Genomic DNA, 23228 nt, shown 5'->3' with positions numbered 1-23228 from the left:
ACCATGAATAGCATATCAATACTAGGGCCTAAATTTGATCATTAAGCTGCCCCACTCAAAATTTATTAGTTTCTTTCAAAAAAAAATTGCATTTCGAACATTTAGCACCCCTTATAAAACCTCGCTGCCCCGACTGTCCGCGGTAATTTCCGATTTTATCGCGATTTTTTGGAAAAACTCACGATAATTTCCAAAAAACGGGGCAAAAAAAATAAGCGATAATTTCGAATAAAACTCACAATATTTTCATTTTGCTTAAAAACTCGCGATAAAATGATAAAATCGTGATAATATCACAATTTTCACAACACTAGCCAGTAGTCATATGTTTGTCTCAAAGATTAAGCCATGCATGTCTTAAGTATGAACTAATTCACACTGTGAAACTTCGGATGACTCATTAAATTAGTTATAGTTTTTTCAGTGGTACCATACTACTCAGATAACCCTAGTAATTTTAGAGCTAATATGTGCACCAAGTCCTAACTCTTTGGAAGGGATGCATTTTTTAGATAAAAGGCCGACGCGGGTTTGCCTATTTCTCCGGTGAATCAGGATAACTCGACGGATCGCACAACCCTTGTGCTGGCGATGCTTCATTCAAATTTTTTCCCTATCAACTTTTGATGGTAGGATAGAGGCCTACCATGGTGGTGACAGGTGACGGAGAATTAGGGTTCGATTTCGGAGAGGGAGCCTGAGAAAGGCAACAAGGGCACAAATTACCCAATCATGACATGGGGAGGTAGTGACAATAAATAACAACACTCGGCTCATCGAGTCTAGTAATTGGAATGAGTACAATCTAAATCCCTTAACGAGGATCCATTGGAGAGAAGTCTAGTGCCAGCGGCCGCGGTAATTCCAACTCCAATAGCATCTATTTAAGTTGTTGCAATTAAAAGGCTCGTAGTTGGATCTTGGGTCGTAAAGGTCGGTCTGCCTACTCGGTGTGCACCTACCCTTGTGTCCCCTTTGTCGGTGACATGCTCCTGGGCTTAATTGGTTGGGTTGCGCCTCCAACGTTGTTACTTTGAAAAAAATTAGATGGCAATGCTTCATTCAAATTTTTGCCCTATCAACTTTTGATGGTAGGATAGAGGCCTACCATGGTGGTGACAGGTGACGGAGAATTAGGGTTCGATTTCGGAGAGGGAGCCTGAGAAAGGCAACAAGGGCACAAATTACCCAATCATCACATGGGGAGGTAGTGACAATAAATAACAACACTGGGCTCATCGAGTCTAGTAATTGGAATGAGTACAATCTAAATCCCTTAACGAGGATCCATTGGAGAGAAGTCTGGTGCCAGCGGCCGCGGTAATTCCAACTCCAATAGCATCTATTTAAGTTGTTGCAATTAAAAGGCTCGTAGTTGGATCTTGGGTCGTAAAGGTCGGTCTGCCTACTCGGTGTGCACCTGCCCTTGTGTCCCCTTTCTCGGTGGCATGCTCCTAGGCTTAATTGGTTGGGTTGCGCCTCCAATGCTGTTACTTTGAAAAAAATTAGAGTGCTCAAAGCAAACTTATGCTCTAAATACATTAGCACGAAATAACGTGATAGGAGTCTGGTCCTATTGTGTTGGCCTTCGGGACTCGAGTAATAGGGACTGGTGGGGGCATTCATATTTCATTGTCAGAGGTGAAATTCTTGGATTTATGAAAGATGGATCACTGTGAAAGCATTTGCCAAGGATGTTTTCATTAATCAAAAACGAAAGTTGGGGGCTTGAAGACGATAAGATACCCTCCTGGTCTTTGTGTGTATGAATTTATTCTTTCCTATATTTGTATATATCTTGTTTACTTGTATTTTTTGTATGTGTATGGATCTATTCTTTGCTACATTTGTATGTCTCTTGTTTACTTCTATTCTTTGTATGTGTAGGAATATATTATTTATGTGTGTGAATTTATTCTTTGCTATATTTTTTTGTACGTGTCTTGTTTAGTTGTATTTTTTTGTATGTGTGTGAATTTATTTTTTTCTATATTTTGTATGTGTCTTGTTTAATTATATTTTTAGTATGAATTTTTCTTTGTTATATTTGTATATGTATTCTTTACTCATCGATATATGAGTGTAATTTTTGCCTGAATATATATATTTTTAAATATTTATTTATATGATTATAAATATACCATCAATATTTCTATATATAAATATATTATTTATAATGTTAACTCACAAATAAATTAATTTAAATATTAACTTGTAAATACATTGGTTTAAAAACAATTATTATTATTATTATTATTATTATATTTTTTTATTTTAATTTTTATTATATTTTTATTTTAATTTTTATTTTTAATCAAAATTTTAAATATTGATAATATTAATTTATTATTTTAAAATGAAAAATAATATACATACTACAATAACATTAAAAAGTACCCACATGTGAATAGTACCCACATGTAAATGATTCACATGTTATAAAGTATTATACAAACCATGAAACTCAAAATTCAAATTCTTAAAAAACAAAAAAACATAATATTTATAATATAACATTAATTTGTAATAACAAATTAATTGATTATTTAATACTAAAATCGATACAATAAATAAATTTAATTAAGTTAAAAAAGATTTAATTAATTTTAATAATTTATGAAAATATTAATAATTTTTTTTGTTAATGATAATTATTATTATATATATGTGAAAGTTGGCTAAGTAAACAATTAATATCATGTTTTATTATAAAATATATTTAGAAAAATATATATTTATTATTCACTAGTACAATATTATTATGCAAAGCGATACAAGCATGATATAATTTACCAATTTAATATAATAACAATGAAATTTAAGGAAGAGGGAAGATGGCTTTCATAGCACTTGTTCAACCATTTGAGGATGAACAATTTGAGGAAGAGAGAAGATGGCTTGCATAACACTCGTTCAACCATTTGAGGAAGGGGGAAGATGGCTTGCATAACACTTGTTCAACCATTTGAAAGTTGTTTGCCTAAAAGGATGTTTGAAATAATAATTAAATAGTTTCATTTAGAGAAAATCAGGTAGTCAAGATGAAGGAGCATCTACAAATTGAAGAGATGCAAGTTTAGTGTAGAGTGTGAAGTGAAACTGACTCACAAAAAGTGCACTACAATGAATGACTCACAAGAGGTGCACTACAATGAATATATGCATAAAAAGAAGCTAGTGATTTGAAATGAAGTGTGAGAGCTATTTGCAATGATGTGTGAAAGTGGATACAAGAGCAAGAACAATTTGCACTGAAGTGTGAATATGGTGAGCAAAACAAGTATGGCAAGTATGATTTGCAATGAAATGAGAACCATAATAGTAAATTTTTTTCTTAATTCATCTAAATAATAACTAAATTCATAATTTTAAATATGATAAAATTTTCTACTAAATTCATAATTTTAAATAAGATAATATTTTCTATTATTTAAGGGGAAAAAAATAACTAAATTCATAATTTTAAATATGATCAAATTTTCTACTAAATTCATAATGAATTTAAATATGATAAGGTTTTCTCCTAAATTAAAAGGAAAAAATATGATCAAATTTTCTACTAAATTCATAATGAATTTAAATATGATAAGGTTTTCTCCTAAATTAAAAGGAAAAAATAAAAACATATTAGATTTAGGTTTATGTTATATGAGAAGTCCATCAAAATGCTCAAGCTCCCTAAGTAGAAGAGACACACCAATAAATCTATTGACCCTCACTAAGTATAATTCCAATTATCCTGGGAACATGGAGTCCTATGTAACTAAACACTATACTGAAATAAAATGCCACGGAACGGAAATCTATTGACCCTCACTAAGTATAATTCCAATTATCCTGGGAACATGAAGTTCTATGTAACTAAACACTATACTGAAATAAAACGCCACGGTTACTTTTAAAATGCTATAAATATTTAAGGGCTGCACGGTTAATATTATATAGAGAAAAATGCAAACTTAAAAGCTTCTCAGAAATGGGGAGCTTCTGAAAAATGGAGAGCAATTATTATGAAGTAGAAAGGCGAAAACAATAAGAAATTACAGCGCCAAAAAGAAAGAAATGACGTCAAAACCAAACAAAACAAAATATGGTTGTGCTTCTTAATTTTTAATTTTTAATATGGTTGTGATTTTTTAATTTTTAATATGGTTGTGCTTCTTTAATTTTTAATTCCATTTCCACTCTTCCATCTACAACGCTGTTTTATGTTAGGCTTCACTATAGGAATGGCTACTATATATTTTAAAAAAGTCAACCGATCCTTTGGAATCATACTGGATATAGCCTGCAGGTTTCTATAGTAATCCGGGATTAAAAGACTGGAAGCTCCAGAATTTTTTTCATGTCAATCTCTCCTGCAGTTATAGATGAAGTGAGTTCCTTTCTATAAGTGGTGTATATTTTGAAAGACGGAATAATTATCCAAATAGGTTGGGGATTGTTCAGCTGTCAGTCTAATTCTCCAGCATTAATTTGTTTGGAATCTTCACTCTATTAGGAATATAATTAAGCCATGAGTTAGTTATTGTTTACACTATTGTTTACCTTAATGCAAATGCAAATAACGGATGAAGACATGGGTTTAATCGTTGAGTTTAACCTTCCCGACCATTGTCAATTACAGTGGAAGCTCACTTAATAGAGTGTTACGCGTACAGTAACTGCTAACTATTGATATAAGTTACACTATCAATGGATAGGATTGGTTTATTTACCTGACGGTCAACAGTTCGGGTAGCGAATTTTTACTAGTTAAATAAAAGTTTTAACACCTGATGTACGATTAATGAGTAGATCCAGAATCAAAAAGTTACACCTGACTTGGTTAGATCCAGAATCAAAATGTTAAAAGCAACCATTAATACGGTGAAAGTCATGGGTAGATCCATTTTACCAAGTATTCCATCTGATAGCTATATGGGCATTAGGTGCATCACGTTTTGTATGTTTGGGAGCTCTGAAGTGAAGGGACGGAAATTGTGCAGAAGCACAAAACCCAACAATTGCTTGACCAATGGGAAAGTCATATTGCACCGTTTGCCAGAGGAATGGGAAAGTTCTGAGTCATACTGTATACAATAAACTAAACATAGAAAATGAAAAGTTGGCTTTGTTCATTAAAGATATCAGAGGCTTCGTTCATTAAAGATATCAGAGGCTTTCATTAAAGATATCAGAGGCTTTGATATTGCAAATCATTTATGGTCATTTTGATGGCCCTCTCAAAGTAGACCAATTTCCCAGTAAGGAAAACAGAAGATTTTTGAAAGCGTTATCATCTGACTACTGTTGGAGAAAAGATCAAGTTACACATACCATTTAACTAGAATAGGCAGTGAAATGCAAAATCATAATAGTGAGCTTAAAATCCAAAACCTTTCTGCAGAGCATTCACAAGTCCTACCGTCTCAACATGCTCACCCAGTTAAAGGGTTGGCTTCTGATGGGAAGTTATAGGGACATTGCACAGTTAACAGAGTAGATTCCAGAGAATAAATATATGCGGCCAACTTTTAGTTTGAATCGAGGACAGTACAGAAAATCCGATGTGAACCCTAAATGCTGGGAAAAACCCTAAGTTCTTTTCTGCGTTTCTTAAAGCCCACTAGGGAAAAACCCTAAGTTCGGAAAATTCAGAATATTGAACTACTCTATCAAGAAGAAAGCGCCGGCCAATAGCATTTTTGAGCTTACACAAGCCCAGTAAGACCATTCTCAGAACTATCCTTCGGAACCTTACAGTGATCCGGAGGCATCACATTATATGCCTCCTAATGTGATGCCTAGTGATCCAGGATTAAAAGACTGGAAGCGGAGGCATAGAATTATAAGTGAGTGAAAAACAAAAACAAAATTCAACAACATAGAGATAATATAGAGTTAAGTCTCAGCAACATTCCGACTGCATAGGGTCAGAGATATGGATCTTGTATGTGCAAGGATCATTGCTTAGTTACTTTATATAGATACAAGTCTTGATCAAAAGTGAGATTTGGGGCTTTTAATTATCCAGATGCCGAATAGACCAGACCAAGCTCCACAGCAGTTTTGATTTATTTCCAGAGAAACATTGAAAGGCTACACTTGGCCATTCAGATATGGAGATTTGTATCGAAAATTTGAGGCATGGGCTCCAAAGACTCAACAAAAACCAAGAAATACTCATGGAATTAAAGACTAAATTTAAAGAAGAATAAGCCATAACAGCGATATCGATATTAACACATCTGATACCATAAATGAAACCCACGAAACCCCGTCCTCGGAAGGACGGGTGAGCACCCAATAACGTTTTCTTTCAATGTTTTTGAACCCACTAAAGCCCGATTGCTCTGGTTTTCACGAAATTCATAATCTGAATTGTCAAAGCACTGAGAACGAGAGCATTTCCCGGCACCCAATAAACTCCTTTCTTGAATGCTTTGGATACGTCCATTCCCATGAAGGAAATGAATAGAATCGTTCCTATTAGGAATCCCAATAACTGGGCAAGTTCACCTACTACCGCCATGATTCAGAGGGACACAAGAAATGGGAGATGAAATGATAAATCAAAATTGATCAGCGGCTTCATCACATTAAAGTGCCACAAGATTTGGGTCGGCACCCAAACGTACATTAAAGCTGAAACACATTAAAGCTAGAACAGAGCAACAATGACTCAAGGTCTACATCTTTCATTCTGGCTTTATTCCCATAAATCTTGAAATTTCCAAGAAAATTTCAGACTAACCTTTATAGCCCACGGAGTTGCCCACAAACAACTAATTAATAATATACAATAAAGATTTGTAAATTCATCCCATCACATCTGCAGATTTTATAGCCCTTTATCAGGACGCTAGGGAGAACCCTGACTTAACTCTCAAGAATCCTACTCTTACGATGAGCGTGAGAGATTTATAGATTTAATTTTACTGGATGGTTTTAACCATTATCTAAATGTGGGTCGAGTCAATAAGCAATGCAGTGAAAAAAAATAAGCATGGGCCGAGTCAATAAGCAATGCAGTGAAAAAAAAATAAGCAGGGTAATTTCCTTAGTGATTAACAGATAAATTGAATTAATGTGGGAGAGCCAGAGGCAGCAATACAGGCCACTTAAACCCATAAATATGTGGGTTCCAGTGATTACTGATACAAATTTAATAAACAAAGCAGATACAGTGAATTAATGTGGGAGAGCCAGAGGCAACAATACAAAGCGGTTTAAACCCATAAATATGTGGGTTACAGTGATTAATGATACAACTTTAATAAACAAAGCAGATACAGTGAATTAATGTGGGAGAGCCAGAGGCAACAATACAAAGCGGTTTAAACCCATAAATATGTGGGTTACAGTGATTAATGATACAACTTTAATAAACAATGCTGATACATACACGAGGGTGGTCACGCTGGTTAAGCCAGAGCCAGAGCCCCCATCCATACACAGCCCTCTTAAACCAATTAATAAGAATCTAGTCATGACGGATCCATGGTTTTAGCCTATATTTTAGCAATGTTGGAAATGCCAGTTAAATGGTTTTTAAATCCTAATGAACTAAACCCCAAAAACAGAGATAATAGTTGTGTTGAACCAGTCCACAAAGCACTGAGTGAAAGAAATGTGGGTTCATCTACTTAATGCATCCATTAGAGACAAATCCATTAATGCATACCTGGATTCCATGTTTTCATCCTTGACGGTTTGAAGAATAGCAACAACAACGCTCATCTCCTTCTATTCTTCCATGGATTAGGATTTAATGGCTGAAGAATTGAAAGAAAACAAAATAATGAGTAAAACCAGCGCAGAACAGAGATCATTCATTTATATTAATACTGAGATATGATCCGTGGGCAAAAAAACTGAGAGAGCTCACTCACCCAACAACCTTTGAACAGTGTTTTTCTGAAAGATGTTTGCAACTTCCAAGAATGATCCAGGTGCCTCCTTGCAAAAATATGATCCAGGTGCCTGTAATCTAGTCCAACTTGCTCCTCCTCCATCAAGCATTGACGGCACTAACTAACTGAGACTCAACCAGACTCAGACTCCGACTCAAACACATCCCTACACCGACTCAGACTCACCCAGACCATCCAAACAGAAACAAACCAGCAATCACACAGGCATATCATATCAGTGCAGTGCAGATGTTGAAAGGAGGAGGAAGATATATGTTGCAACGGGGTTAGATTTTATATCTATAGAGCTTCTTTCACCGACCTCCAACGGATCCATAATTTGTAGAGTCCCTCTAGAATCATCCTAGAAGGCATCACTCACGCTTTTAAGAACATTTTTGAATTTTAATTAAATCATTTGTTTTTTCAAAGATATTTGTAGAATCCCTCTAGAACCATCCTGGAACGCATTACTCACACTTTTGAATTTTAATTAAATCACTGCTTTTTTAAAGATATCTCCTCAAAACATTTTTATTTCAAATTAATATATGCCTTCACTCGTGGCAGAGGCTCTAAGTCTCTTTTATTTATTTATTTTAAATATTTTTTATTATCAAAATATATTTTAATTTAATGTTTTATCTGGTAATTTGTATTAACATAAATAATGTTTATGTAGGTTTGTTTTTTCTTTTATTTAGGTGTGAAAAGGGTTAAACTTTCAAGTAAATATTTCATTTTAATTGTTGAATTGAGGCTTCTGTGATCTATATTATTTATAAGTAGAACTTCGACGTAAATCATATAAAGAGAGACATTTGTGGACGCATTTCGAACCAACCAGTGTGACTCATCGTAAGGACAAGTTGTGTGTAAATATATTTTGTAGTTATGAATATGAAAAAAAAATAGTTTATATAATTCATAAATAAAATATTTGGAAAAAATATGTTAATTGATAATGTCATAATTCTAGTGAAACATATTTAATTTTTTTTTAAAACACAAACATATTTCTCATAGCTTTTTACTCACAATGCTATTAAAATCTTGAACCAATCTTTTAATTGTCATTCTTTAAACCAATATTTTAATTACCATTTAACATGAGCCAATTTTATTTTATTTTTTAATGAAAAGCATTCTTTCAAATTTCTTGATATAAGATAAATATATCAAATATCTAATATTTTTTCATTTTAAAATAGTAATTATAAAATTTAGAATATAATGATAAATTAATAAAAACAATGAATATGTGTAATAATGATACCAAAAAGATAATAATGATAATTATTATATTAAATAATAATAATTAAAATCAAAATATAATAATGATAGTAAAAATGGTTATTAGTATTATTTTTATTTTTATTATTATTTAGAATATAATAATAAAAATAATGATAATTGTAGTTTACATGGAAAACTATCTAATATTATACATCTATAGTAATAACATAAAAACTTCCAAATAATTATTATTTTTCCAATAGATTTAAAAGAGTGTGTATGCTTATGATGTTGAATGCTTTAGAAGACAACAATAGTGACCTTGTTCTTTATAGAGATATAAAACACATATGGAGTTGGGATGGATTAGAATAGGAGGTATTAGAAAAATCTCTCATTCCAAACTAATCAATTTCTAAAACCAAGGTGATTGTACATAAATTCTAGCAATAACAACGCTATACTCTTATAATATCCATGTAGTTCTTCTTCATCTCACATTTGTACATGCATGAACATGCTCACACCATAATCTTCTCTAAACCATTCTTGCCTACAAGGTTGAAATAATATCCATTTCATCAAAGTAAATACAACCCACCTTTCCATGTGTATCTTGCTAGCTTGTTTGATTACATTGTAAACCATCTTCCATAACCAAAGTGTATGTCTTGATGTGAGTGGTCATAAGCAAGATAGCTAATTTGTATTGGATGACTTCCACTTCATACTTGGTCACCCATCAATTCTTGGTAGTTATAACCTGAAAGATGGACTTTGAATCTATTGAAAAATACAAATAAATACATATTGGCACTCAAGTTCAAACATTGTTTTACATTAAAGGCATTGTGGGCGATTTTGAAGAAAAGTGATCAGTTTAAGAATATAGGATCCCAAGGTCAAGTGGCATGGGAAAGAAATATAGTGACAAGCTTAAGTAAAATATGTAATCGTAGTGGTGCACATAGGTCACCCTAATTAGTCAACATTTTCTTAAATAATTGGTGTTGAATTACCATTGGTAATGGAACATGTGCCATATTGACAAAATATTGAAACAATGATATGGGCAATGGGCATGCTAGCCATATTGATTGAACATTATTTAGTGATATGTGACCTATTTAATGGAGGGTCATGATAATCTCAAACATTAGAAGAAGTAAATTCAATTGGCCAAACTTATGAGGGGGTAGGGCCCGAGGTAGATGCACATGAATCCCAAAACAAACAAAAAGAAATTTTACACACTTTACATCACATAACATAAATTTTATGAGGAGTGAAAAAATAATGTGTTAATGGTGGAGTGGGGCTTCTCTATTGCGGAAGATAGGGTTCACCCTCGCCGACCACTTCTCATCCTTCTCTATCATAGATTTGTGGATGGTGGAAACCTCTTCTACTATTGTATCATCTCATTCCTCTGTATCCGTCGAAGAGGCTGATCTACAAACATATTTTTCGGCTTCCATGACAACCATAACGTTGAACTCTTCTACTATAGCTCAATTATGAAAATATTTCTTTCCACTGTAGAGCTTGTTACAAAATAAGGATTTCCTTGAAAATTTTCCCAAATCTTGGAAGATCAAAGCTAGGAAAAATAGCTGCAAACCAAAATAGTGGGAAGGCATCAAGTAAAAACATTGTATGATATTTAAAGTTGCATTAGGGCAATTTGAGGTCTAAAATGGACCTCCTAAGGAAATTATAAAATAATAGTGGAAATAATAAAATAAGATTAGATTACATCATCAAATTTTAGAGGGAAAAAAAGAAAAAAATATTTTTTCAACTCATATTTTAACCTTATCTCCCTAATTTTTTACTCAAATTTTGAGCAGCAACACCCGTTGGATGTAGAATTTGATTCCTCATCCAAGGAGTACGCATGTTGCATTCTTTCGATTGACCCTGCTACACAAAAATGAGAAATACATGAAAAATGTTATTGCAATCACGGGTTTTCATGTATTTCTCATTTTTCGTGTATCGAGGCCTGTCAAAAGTATGCAACATGCATACTCCTTGGATGAGGAATTAAATTTTGCATCCAACAAGTACTCATGCTCGAAATTTGAGTAAAAAATTAGGGAGATAAGTTGAAAATACGAGTTGAAAAAGTAGTTTTATTATTTTATTATTTTTTAATCTTTTTACTTTTTTACTCCAAAAATGGTGAATCATCCCCCATGGTTGACATCATCATCTTGAATCCTATTGGTTCTTATAAAGTTTATTTTGGTTGTACATTTTTCTTAGGAGGCCCATTTTAGACCTCAAAATTCCCCTAATGAACTCTCTTTCTAGATCACAACAATGAGGCAAATCAACAAGAGGCATTAGAATCCAAGAAAGACTCCAACCAAGTTCATGGAAAGTTAGCAACAAGCCAAGTTGAGGTGGAATGTATAAAAGAGACCTATGAAAATCCTGAGAACTTTGGTTCCCCAAATGTTTCTCTTGAAAATAATAATGAAAGATACTCCTTGGGCTAATCTTCCAAAAGTGGCCAAGGATAAGACAAATATTTTTGGTGATTCCTCTCTCTCTTCATAAAATAAGACAAATAAACTAACTTCTTGGGAAGATCAGACAAAAGAGGAATAACCGCATAGGAATCATGAAGGTGTAGTCAGAACTCGAGATAACAAATAGAAGAATGTTCCTCTAGTTATAGTAGATAACATAGGTTGGATCCAAGTGAGGAAAAAGGAAGATATACTTCAACAAGGAAAAAAATTGTAACACCTTCCTCCCACATTTACCCAAGCTAATCGGTCCACTGGGGTAAAAATGTGACGAGAGGCCATTATGATGTGATTCAACTCCCCATGTATAGTTAAGGAAGTGGAACTGACAGAACTAAAATAAATTGACCTTCCACACATGCTACAAAACTTCGAGGAGCCAACCAACCCTTCCAGGTGCTTAACCCCTAAGGCAACTTTCCTTTTCATTAACCTAACACCCAGTCACTCCCATGACAAGGAAACGAGGCAACTGAGACCCTTTTGTTGCTCCCACAACAAGGCCTCCCAATGATTGTAGACTTTTTCAAGTAGTTTAGTGCCATTGAACCTAGACTCTGTGCCACGTTTTTAGGGCCACGACTCAGGCCAATGCCCAGAACTCCATGAGAGTTATAGAAATGATAAATAACACTGAAAAAAATGTACCAATGCAAACGTTTTATCAGTGACTTAACTGGACCCCCATGACAGACATTTCGTCGAATATGTCACAAATATGCATTCTACAGGTCATAACAAAAGATCGGAGCATATGGTCTCATACTTATCTGAGAATCATTAAGAAACATTGGTGCCTTATCACAATAGTTGTATTATCAACTATTAGGTGATATATTCATTTCTCATTCATTTACTAATCAAAACATGATGAGAGCCATACATCAAGTCTATCATAAAACATATTCATAACCAACATATAACCAATAGAAATAACAAGGATATAACAACCTTTTAAGCCACATAAATACAAGTACATTTACCCATCAAATATAAGAGGAAAATAGCTCTTATTGACAAATGCAAAATACAACCAGGTCTAGGACTTCCACGTACCACCCGACCATAGACTAAGTTGAACCAAAACTCTCTTTCAGGCAGTCACCTCTATGCCATATTCCAAGCATGAATGTGAGATCTCATGGAATAATCCAAACAAAATTGAATGAGGGATTCAAGAGGCTAAACCACCTCAACGTTCAACCAGTGATTCCACCTCATGGTTGGACATCACTAACCATCACCAGATTGGTCTCTACCCAAGTTGTCTAGGGCACCAGAGCGCTTGTTCCAACCAAGGCTTCGAAGACTAGTAACTCAACCCAGATCTGTTGTTAGGCTTCCAGAGCGTTTGTCCAACTAAGGCTTTTAGGGCTAGTAACTCAACCCACCAAGGGCTTCTAGAGAATTTTTCCAACCAAACTCTAGGACTAGTAACTCAACCCAAGTTGTTACCCGGCTTCCAGAGCATTTGTCCAACCAAGGCTTCCAGGAACTAGTAACTCAACCCATAGCCAAAGGAATATGAGAACCAACTAGAAAACAAAAGGAATAAACCCACAACACCATGGTTATCCAGGAAATGGAAAGGTTAAGAAAATCCACCATCAATCCATGCAATCCTCCAGGCTAATGACATATCATAACCAAGAGACCACATGCATGTTCCATGCATGCAAAAACTAGAAGAGAAATCATACATTTAACTCTGTACCTGCAAGAAAAACCTGTTGTAGCTGTTGATCTCTAGGTCCTCTTGCGCTTTCCTGCTCTTCTCTTTCCTTTTTTCTCCAAATCCCAAGTATGTCACACTCCTCCATGAGTGCTCCAAGAAAACTCTAAGTGTCCAAGAGTATGAGAGAGAGAGAGAATAGAATGAGAGCTCCAAAACTGAACTAACAAAAGGTACCAACTAATCCTTAGAAGCCTTTTTATTAATAAGGCCTCTATTTTATGCATTTTTCATTATTTTCCTTCATTTTCCTCCTCACATGCAACCTGCGACCTTTCACCTTCATTTTCTCCTATTTTCCATTATTTTCATAAATAAATGCCACTTTTCCTTTCCAAAGCCTTTGTCATTGCCTTTGTCAATTTCCATAGCCATTTATTTACCACAAGTCATCCCCATCACTATGTTTTTTCCCAACATTCAACTTGGAATATGTGTCCCATGACCTTGGTTATTATTTTTCCTTTATTAATTTTATTACATGGATTTTTTACCAGAGCTATTATATAACCCTCCCCCTTGGGGAAACATCATCCTCGGTGTTTAATGACACCTACAACCAACAAGACTGCTGAAAAGCAGAACATACTGCCCATGGAACTTTATAACTTAGCTTGTTGTAGTATTTACAATGATCATCCTACTGAGAAGCAAACCAACATGAGAAACATACTAACATGACAATGATAACGACATGACACCCATACCGCTTATTAGAGCTTTATAGCACATCTCATGGCGGTATTTACATCCATATACACATATACACATTTACCAAAACATCACACCAAACATATTCCAAAAACATTCGCTAAATCAATGAATAGAGTAGGATACATAGCCAACATTTGATCAACCATCTCCCATGTAGCTTCCTCAGGCTCAAAGTGCTTCCATTGCACTTTAACCTACTCGACTTCTTGGTTCGTAGCATGAGCATCTTTGTTTGCAAAATGCACTGAGGTTCAAGCTGGAATTCTCCTTTTGGCTCCACCTACAATACAGACTAGTTAATCACATGATCAACATATTTAACATACTTCTTACATGAAATTTCACTATCGGGGGCAATGTAATTCGTTAGGCTACTGGTCTAATCCTTTCAATAATCTTGAAAGGTCCACAAAACTGAGTTTCCAGCTTGGCACATGATCCAATCCTCAAGGAGCTCTTCTTGGGTTTGATGTGAAAATACACATGTTCCCCAATCTGAAACTCCTTAAACAACGTGTTATGATATGCATAGATTTTATTCTTGTCTTATGATGCCTTTAGATTCTTCTTGATTACTTGCATTTCCTATTCTATCTCTGCTAACATGTCTGGCCCTATAAACACTATATTCACTGGATCACTCCAACTGATGGGAGTATTATAACTTCGTCCATACAGTGCCTCGAATGGACTCATCCTGAGAGACTCTTGATACCCATTGTTGTAAGTGAACTCAACTAGTGGAAGATACTCTTCTCACCTCCGCTACTAATGCATCACATAGATCCTCAATATGTCCTCCAATATCCTGTTGACCCTCTCTATCTGTGCATATGTCTGTGGATGACAAGTTGTATTGAAGGCCAACTTTATACCCACACCTGCAAATAATTCTTTCCTAAATCTAGAAATGAGCTTGGCGTCCCTTTCTGACATAATCTTCTTCGAAACACCATGTAACCTCATTACATCCCTGATGAAGACCTATGCTACATCATTAGCTAAGTATGTAGACTTCACTGGAATGAAGTGCACTACTTTTGTCAACTTATCCACCACAACCACGATGGAATCATGTTGTCTAGATGTCCTCAGAAAACATGTGATAAAGTCCATGGAAATGACCTCCCATTTCCACTTTGGAATCGGAATAGGTTGAAGTAATCCACCTGGATGCTTACACTCTACTTTCACCTACTGACAGTCCAAGAACCTAGCCACAAACTCTGCCACTTCCCTCTTCAGATTTAGCCTATAATAAAAATTGTTCACTACTGTCTTTTGATATCTCGGGTGACTTTAATATGGTTTTGCATGAAACTCTCTCAAGATAGTCTTCTTGAGCTGACTATTGTCTGGAACATATATATTGTCTTTGAATCTGACAAAACCACTTACCATGAGACAATAGTCCACATCCTAATCACCTATGCCCCGTTGGAACTTGTGCATAAGCTCCATGTACCTGTCATCTTGCTAACCTGCCTACAAGATACGGTCCTGTAAATCTTTCCCATAAGAGATCATAGCTGCTATATGATTCACATGTATCCTCCTTCTAAGAGCATCTCCAACCCCATTCTCTTTACCTTTAATGTACTTGATCTCAAATTTGAATTCACTGATCATGGCCAACCATCTAACTTGTCTGACATTCAAATTCGGTTGGTCAAATAGATACCTCAATCCAGTGTGATCACTCATTAGTACAAACCGACTTCCAAGAAAATAGTGTCTCCACATCTTCAATGCATGAATGATCGCTGCCAACTCAAGATCATGTGTTAGATAATTTTGATCATCCTCAGTTAGTTTCCTTGATTCATAGCATACCACCTGTCCTTCTTGCATAAGGAATCCACCAAGTCCTCTCTTGCAAGCATCTGTGCATACCACAAACTCTTTGTCCAGATCCGCAATATTTAGAATTGGATTATTTGTGAATAATTTCTTTAACTGCTCAAAACTAGCTACACATTCCTCTGTCCATTCAAACTTATTACTTTTCCTTTGCAATGACGTAATACGATAAGCAATATGTGAGAAGTTCCCTATGAACCTCCTATAATAACCTACTAACCCCCTGAATGATCTTACCTCATCCAAATTCCTAAGGGTTGCCCACTCCATGATAGCCCTTATCTTCTCTGGATCCACTGCTATGCCTTCCTTGGAAACCACATGCCCCAAGTAGTGTACCTTTGTCCAAAAGAAACTGCATTTTCTAAGCTTGGCATACAATTGATGCTCTCTTAGCAATTTCAATACCGTTGCTAAGTGTTCGACGTGATCTTCCTCATTTTTAGAATATACCAATATATCATCAATGAATATAATAACAAAGTTGTCCAAATAAGGATGCAACACACTATTCATCAAGAACATAAAAATAGTTGGAGCATTAGTCAATCCAAATGGAAATACAACAAACTCATAATTCCGATACCTAGTTCAGAAAGCAGTCTTGTAGATTTATTCTTCCTTAATGTGTACTTAATGATATCTTGATATCAGATGAATCTTTGGAAACATTGTTGCTCCCTTCAACTGATCAAACAAGTCATAAATCCTCGACAATGGATGCTCGTTCTTGATGGTCACCTTGTTCAACTACTTGTAATCAATGCATAACCTGAGAGTACCATCATTCTTCTTCACAAACAACACTTTTTGCACCCCAAGGTGACACGCTTGGCCTAATATATCCCTTGTCAAACATCTCCTTCAACTGCAACTTCAACTCCACCAACTCTAGTGTGCTCATCCTGTAAGGTGCCTTTGATGTTGGTGCTTCCCCTGGTACCAACTCAATAGAAAAGTGAGAAATATATGCTGGAAACACATCCTGAAAGTGTTGTAGAACTGGGTACCTACTCAAGACTCTTTGTTCTCCATTGTCATCCAAGCACTCAATGGCATTTTCATAACAATCCACTTTGGTCCATTGAAGATACAACTTGTCACTACCCAAAAGCATACTATATTATCCCAATGGAAATACATTCAAATGTGTTGATGTAGGCATACCATTTATATCAAATGCACAAGATCTTACCCAATGATGAACTCTTTTCTTCATACCTATAGCCAAATTCACTAACTAAGAATCTGCATGCAGTTTTTTTATTTAAATGACACTTATTCACCAGGTCAGGATTAACATAACTATAATTAGTTCCAGGGTAAATCAAAATAGAAACAAATTGATCACAAAACTTACCATCCATCTTGATAATAAACGCTTGGTGATTTTTTTGCCTATTATCCAAAGTTGCATAGATCCTAGGAATACCTACCATGTCCAACATCCCCAATGTCTATGCCTCATGAGTGTTAGTATCATATAGTCATAGTAGTCAAAAATAAATTTTGTCTTTCAAATTTTGTCAAAAGTATAAAAGTATGGTTATGATCTTGTGGAAGATCAAGCTCTAGGTCTTAGGATGGAAACAAAATTGTTATTATTCATTGTAAATATTTCAAATTGTGTCAAGAGTTACAAAGATGATCTTTTATATCCCAAGGGGTCAAGTTAAGTAGGTCTAGGGTCAAGTTGCATCAAGAAATCATGAGAAAGTTTGTGTTTCCGTGCTTTATCATCATGGGCACAAAATTGCGTTGGGTGTGGAGCTTGATTATCTTCTTTATTCATAGGTATCACCACGTTGGACCCTAGTTTGTAATGGGGTGGAAACATAGCCCATTTAGTCATCAGTAGGTGGGGCAACGATGATTTTATGAACCTCCCCGAGGAAGGGTTCGGGGGCAGTGCTCCTGAAGTTAAAAATAGATGTAAAATTGCATTGTAAAATATTGTAATTTCATAGTCAATCTGAGTCGTTCATTAGGCAGGTGACCTGACGGTAGAATTTATGTTTAATTTAGGATTTTTTCCCTAAAAGGAAACCTCTTGCTATATATGAGGGAATTGTATTGCGACTATGCATATGTGTATTCTGAGCAAGAAAGAGAGAGGATATTGTGTGAGAGGGAAGAGGAAATTACAACAAATTTATTATAGGTTGTATCTCTTCATTTTGCCGGATAATATAAAGGAAGGATTGGTTGTTTCTCTGTGGACGTAGCCCAAATTGGGTGAACCACATATATTTATGTCTCTCTTATTTTATGTGTTTTCTTTGTTTGTATTTCTGTAATATTTTATGTGTTCCATTGCTCTGTAATATATAATTTTCTAACAACTGGTATCAGAGCCGAAGGTCTATGTGGATGATAAATTTGCAGGAGAGAAGGGTTCCTGGTTCGAGTGGGAGAAATGGCGGAAGATGGTAGGTTTAGATTCAAGAAATTTAACAACCAAAACTAACAGTTGTGGAAGATGCAAATGGAAGATTATTTGTATCAGAAAGATCTATACCTACCATCAAGCGGAAAAACAAAGAAGCCGACAAGTATGACAGACACAAAATGAGAGATTCTCGACAGAAAGGCACTTGGAACAATACGGTTGTGCCTAGTGATATCGATAGCCTTTAATATTTCAAAGGAAACAACAACATAGGGTTTAATGTCAGCATTGGACAAACTATACGAAAAACCCTCAACATCAAATAAGGTTTTTCTTATGAATAGTTTATTTAATATGAAGATGTTAGAAGGTGGATCTATTGCTGATCATTTAAATGAATTTAATATGGTTACAAGTTAGTTAAGTTTTGTAGGGGTAAATTTTGATGATGAAGTTAGGGCTCTATTATTTCTGTGCTCATTGCTAGAAAGATGGAATGGTTTAGTTATGGTAATTAGTAACTCTATCTCTAAATCTAGTACTTTAAAGTTTGATGATGTTGTCGGTGCAATCCTTAGCGAGGAAATGTGGCAGAAAAGCTCCGGTGAGACATCAGGTAATGCTTTGACAGCAGAGCCTAGGGGAAGAAAAATGGAAAGAGGAAAGAGCCCAAGATATCGCAATAAGTCAAGGAAAGGAAAATCCAAGTCCATATCAGGGATAGTGTGTTAGAAATGTGGGAAGAAATGAAACCTGAAGAAAGATTGTAAGTCTCAGAGGGGAAAAGAAGGAGACACACAATAAGAAAACAATCATGAAGCAAATGTGACAGGTGATATGTTGCAAGATGATTTAATTCTTTCATTAGAAAATATTATTGATGCTTGGATGGTGGATTCAGGGGCATCATTCCATGCCACACCTGATAGGAAACATTTTCATGATTATGTTCAAGAAGATTTTCGACAGGTTCATTTAGGTGATGATAAATTTTGTAAAATCATTGGAACGAATAAAGTTTTCATAAAACAGCATAATGGAAACCAATGGATATTGAAGGAGGTAAGACATGTTCTAGATCTAAAGAAAAATCTAACTTCAACAGGGCAGGTGGGAGGTGAAGGTTGTGTAACTACTTTCACAGATAAAACCTGGAAAGTCACTAAAGGAAGCCTTGATAATAGAAAAAAGGAAAAAAGGTTGGTACATTGTATTTATGCAATGGTTTTTTTAATTTTTTTAATGCTTTAACCTCCACAGGAGCAGATACACCACTATGGCATCATAGGTTTGGGTACATGATTGAGAAGGGAGAATTGTGTTTATGAAAAACAAAAGAGAGTCAGATTCCTTAGAGCTGGGAAAGAAAAGAAGAGCGAAAAATTAGAGTTTGTGCATAGATATGTATGGGGACCAACTAAGTTATCATATCTCAGTGGCTCTCGTTATTATGTTACTTTTATTGATGATGCAACTAGAAAAACCTAGATTTATTGTATTTGAAATAAATATAATGTATTTGATACTTTCAAGAAATGGAAAGCTTTGGTTGAGAATGAGATAGAAAAGAAGTTGAAGTGTCTCAAATCAGAAAATGGAGGTGGATATTACAACAAAGAGTTTGATAAGTACATTTCAAAGCACAAAATTCGTAGCGAGAAAACAATTCCAAAAACACCAAAGGAAAATGGTGTGTCAAAAAGGATGAACATGACAAACATGGAGCATGCAAGGTGCATGAGATTGCATGAAGGATTGCCTTTAAAATTCTGGGCAGATGTTGTAGATACTGTTGTTTATCTAATAAACAAAGGGCCTTCAAGTTCCTTGGATGGTGGTATTCTAGAGGAGGCATGGACAGGTAAAAGGGTAAACTAATTTTTAAATACTTTCGGTTATGAAGCCTTTGTCCACATTAATAAAGAAAATAGAACGAATCTTGAGGCAAAATCAAAGAAATGTATCTTTATTGGATATGGTGTTAATGATTTTGGTTATATCTTTTATGATTATGAAAATCAAATCATTAGGAGTAGAGATGTCATATTCAATGAAAGGATCTTGTATAAGGATCAAATGCAGGAAAATGAATAGGAAAAGGAAAATAGAGAATACACAGTGCTTTATGAGACCATAGAAAAAGTAAAAGTGTTTGAAAATAATAATGATAAACAACCACAACAACAACATGCACCTCAAACACCTAAAAGTGGTGTTAGAATATCTACCAGGATAAGTAGACCCCCTGAACGATACTCTCCTTCATTATATTATGTATTGTTGACCAATTTTGGTGAACCAGAATGTTATGAAGAAGCAATGAAGGTAGAAATGAGGAAGAAGTGGTAGCTGACCATGCAAGAAGAGATGGACTTGTTGGTACATAACCAGACTTGGGACTTAGTCAGGTTGCCTGCAGGTAAAACAACATTATAGAATAAATGGGTTTACAGGTTGAAGGAAGAAGATGGAGGTAGAAAAAGGTATAAAGCTAGACTTGTGGTGAAGTGGGTTGCACAGAAGAAAGGTATAGAATTTGATGAAATATTTTATCCTCTTGTTAACATGACTTCAATCGGAACTATTTTAAGCCTAGTAGTAGTAGAAGATTTGCATCTTGAGAAGTTAAATGTAAAGACGACTTTTCTCCATGGGGATTTGGAGGAAGGGATCTATATGCAGTAACCACAAGGATATGAGGTCAAAGGGAAGGAGAAACTAGTGTGCAGGTTGAAGAAAACTTTGTATGGCTTAAAACAGGCTCCAAGGTAGTGGTATCTAAAATTTGACAGGGTTATGTCTGAACAAGGTTATACAAGATGTCACTCTAATCATTATTTTTATCTCAAAAGGAAAAATGATGGAAACTATATTATATTGTTATTATACGTAGATGACATGCTTGTTGCAGGGTCTAACATGTAGGAAATAAATGTGCTCAAAAGAAAATTGGCAAATTCATTTGCAATGAAGGATTTGGGTGTTGCGAAACAAATCCTTGGTATGAGAGTAACTAGAGATGAAAAAAATAGCACATTAACATTGTCTCAAAGTGAGTACATACAAAAGGCGCTGGAAATATTTAATATGCAGAATGAAAAACCATTTAGTACACTTTTTGCTAGCCATTTCAAACTATGTAAGGAGATGTGTCCCAAGACTCAGGAAAAGATAGATTATATGTCTAAAGTTCCATATGCATCAGCAGTTGGAAGCTTAATGTATGCAATGGTATACACAAGGCCTGATATTGCACATGCAGTGGGAGTTGTAATAAGGTACACGAACAATCCAAGAAAAGAACATTGGATGGTTCAAGCATTATGCTTTGGTGGTTCAAACATTGCTTTATAGGTATTTGAGAGGTGTAACCACAAATCATTGTTTTTTCAAAGATATTTGTAGAGTCCCTCTAGAATCATCATAGAACGCATCACTCACACTTTTAGGAACGCTTTTTAATTTTAATTAAATGATTGCTTTTTCAAAGATATCTTTTACGGATCCATAATTTGTAGAGTCCCTCTAGAATCATCCTAGAACACATTACTCACGCTTTTAGGAATGCTTTTGAATTTTAATTAAATCATTGCTTTTTCAAAGATATCTCTTGAAGTATTTTTTATTTCAAATTAATATATGCCTTCACTCGTGGCAGAGGCTCTAAGTCTCTTTTATATATTTTTTAAATATTTTTTATTATCAAAATATATTTTAATTTAATGTTTTATCTAGTAATTTGTATTAACATAAATAATGTTTTTTTATGTTTGTTTTTTCTTTTATTTATATGTGAATTTTTATTTTTTTTTAAAATATTTTTTATTATCAAAATGTATTTTAATTTAATGTTTTATCCAGTAATTTGTATAAACACTATTATTTTTGTATGTTTGTTTTTTCTTTTCTTTATATTTATATGTGAAAAAAGTTAAATTTTCAAGTAAGTATTTCATTTTAATTAAAAGTTGTATGTGTAAATATATTTTGTAGTTAAGAATATGGAAAAAAAATAGTTTATATAAACCATAAATAAAATATTTGGAAAAAATAAGTTAATTAATAATGTCATAATTTTAGTGAAACATATTTAATTTTTTTTTGAAAAACACACACATATTTCTCATAGCTTTTTACTCACAATGCTACTAAAATCTTAAACCAATCTTTTAATTGTCATTCCTTAAACCAATATTTTAATTACCATTTAACATGAGCCAATGATTTGAAAGAAACACTTCGGCGTAAATCACATGTAGACATACATTTGTCGACGCGTTTCGAACCAACTAGTGTGGTTCATCGTCAGGACAAGTTGAAGAAACAGATACAACTTAGCATGTTAAATAGTCCGAGCAGAGTCTCCAACGGCTAAATGGCAGTTATAAAAAACTGGCCAAGAACCCTCTGAAGAAGATTTCTAGGACTGTGGCTCTCGCCATTAAATCTAATAATTCAGTGAGTTCCCTGTGCCACAAGCTCATTGAAAGTAATCCCATTACTCCTAGGATCTATGGGTTACCGAAGATTCACAAGGAAGGGGCCCCTCTGAGGCCTATCGTCAACACCATTGGCAGTCCGACCTATCTTCTGGCTAAGTTCCTTGCCCTTAAGCTTAAGCCCTTGGTTGGCCGCACTGAGTCCTTCGTGAAAGACTCTGCTTCCTTCATTAATGAGCTGAAGGATATTAAGCTTAGCCCTGAGGACATTCTCGTCAGCTTTGATGTGGTCTCCCTTTATACTTGCATCCCTATTAAGGAGGCCTTGGAAGTGATCTATCGCCTAACAGATCCTGACACCGCACATTTGGTGGAGATCTGTCTCACTTCCACGTTCTTCTGTTTCGAAGGTGAATTCTTTGAGCA

The 23228-nt window shown here is 34.8% G+C and overlaps 1 pseudogene; it reads left to right on the top strand.

Annotated features, from left to right (window-relative positions):
- The first annotated feature begins 310 nt into the window (after positions 1-310).
- LOC149220585 (18S ribosomal RNA) lies at positions 311-1790 on the top strand (annotated as a pseudogene).
- Positions 1791-23228: the final 21438 nt, after the last annotated feature.

This window comes from Pinus tabuliformis, chromosome Q (genome assembly GCF_031772625.1).
Source record: "Pinus tabuliformis cultivar Carrire ecotype Pingquan chromosome Q, CPIR1, whole genome shotgun sequence".
NCBI classification, from domain to species: Eukaryota; Viridiplantae; Streptophyta; class Pinopsida; order Pinales; family Pinaceae; genus Pinus; species Pinus tabuliformis.
Note: the sequence above shows the minus strand (reverse complement) of the source record. Positions and strands in the feature narration are given on the sequence as shown.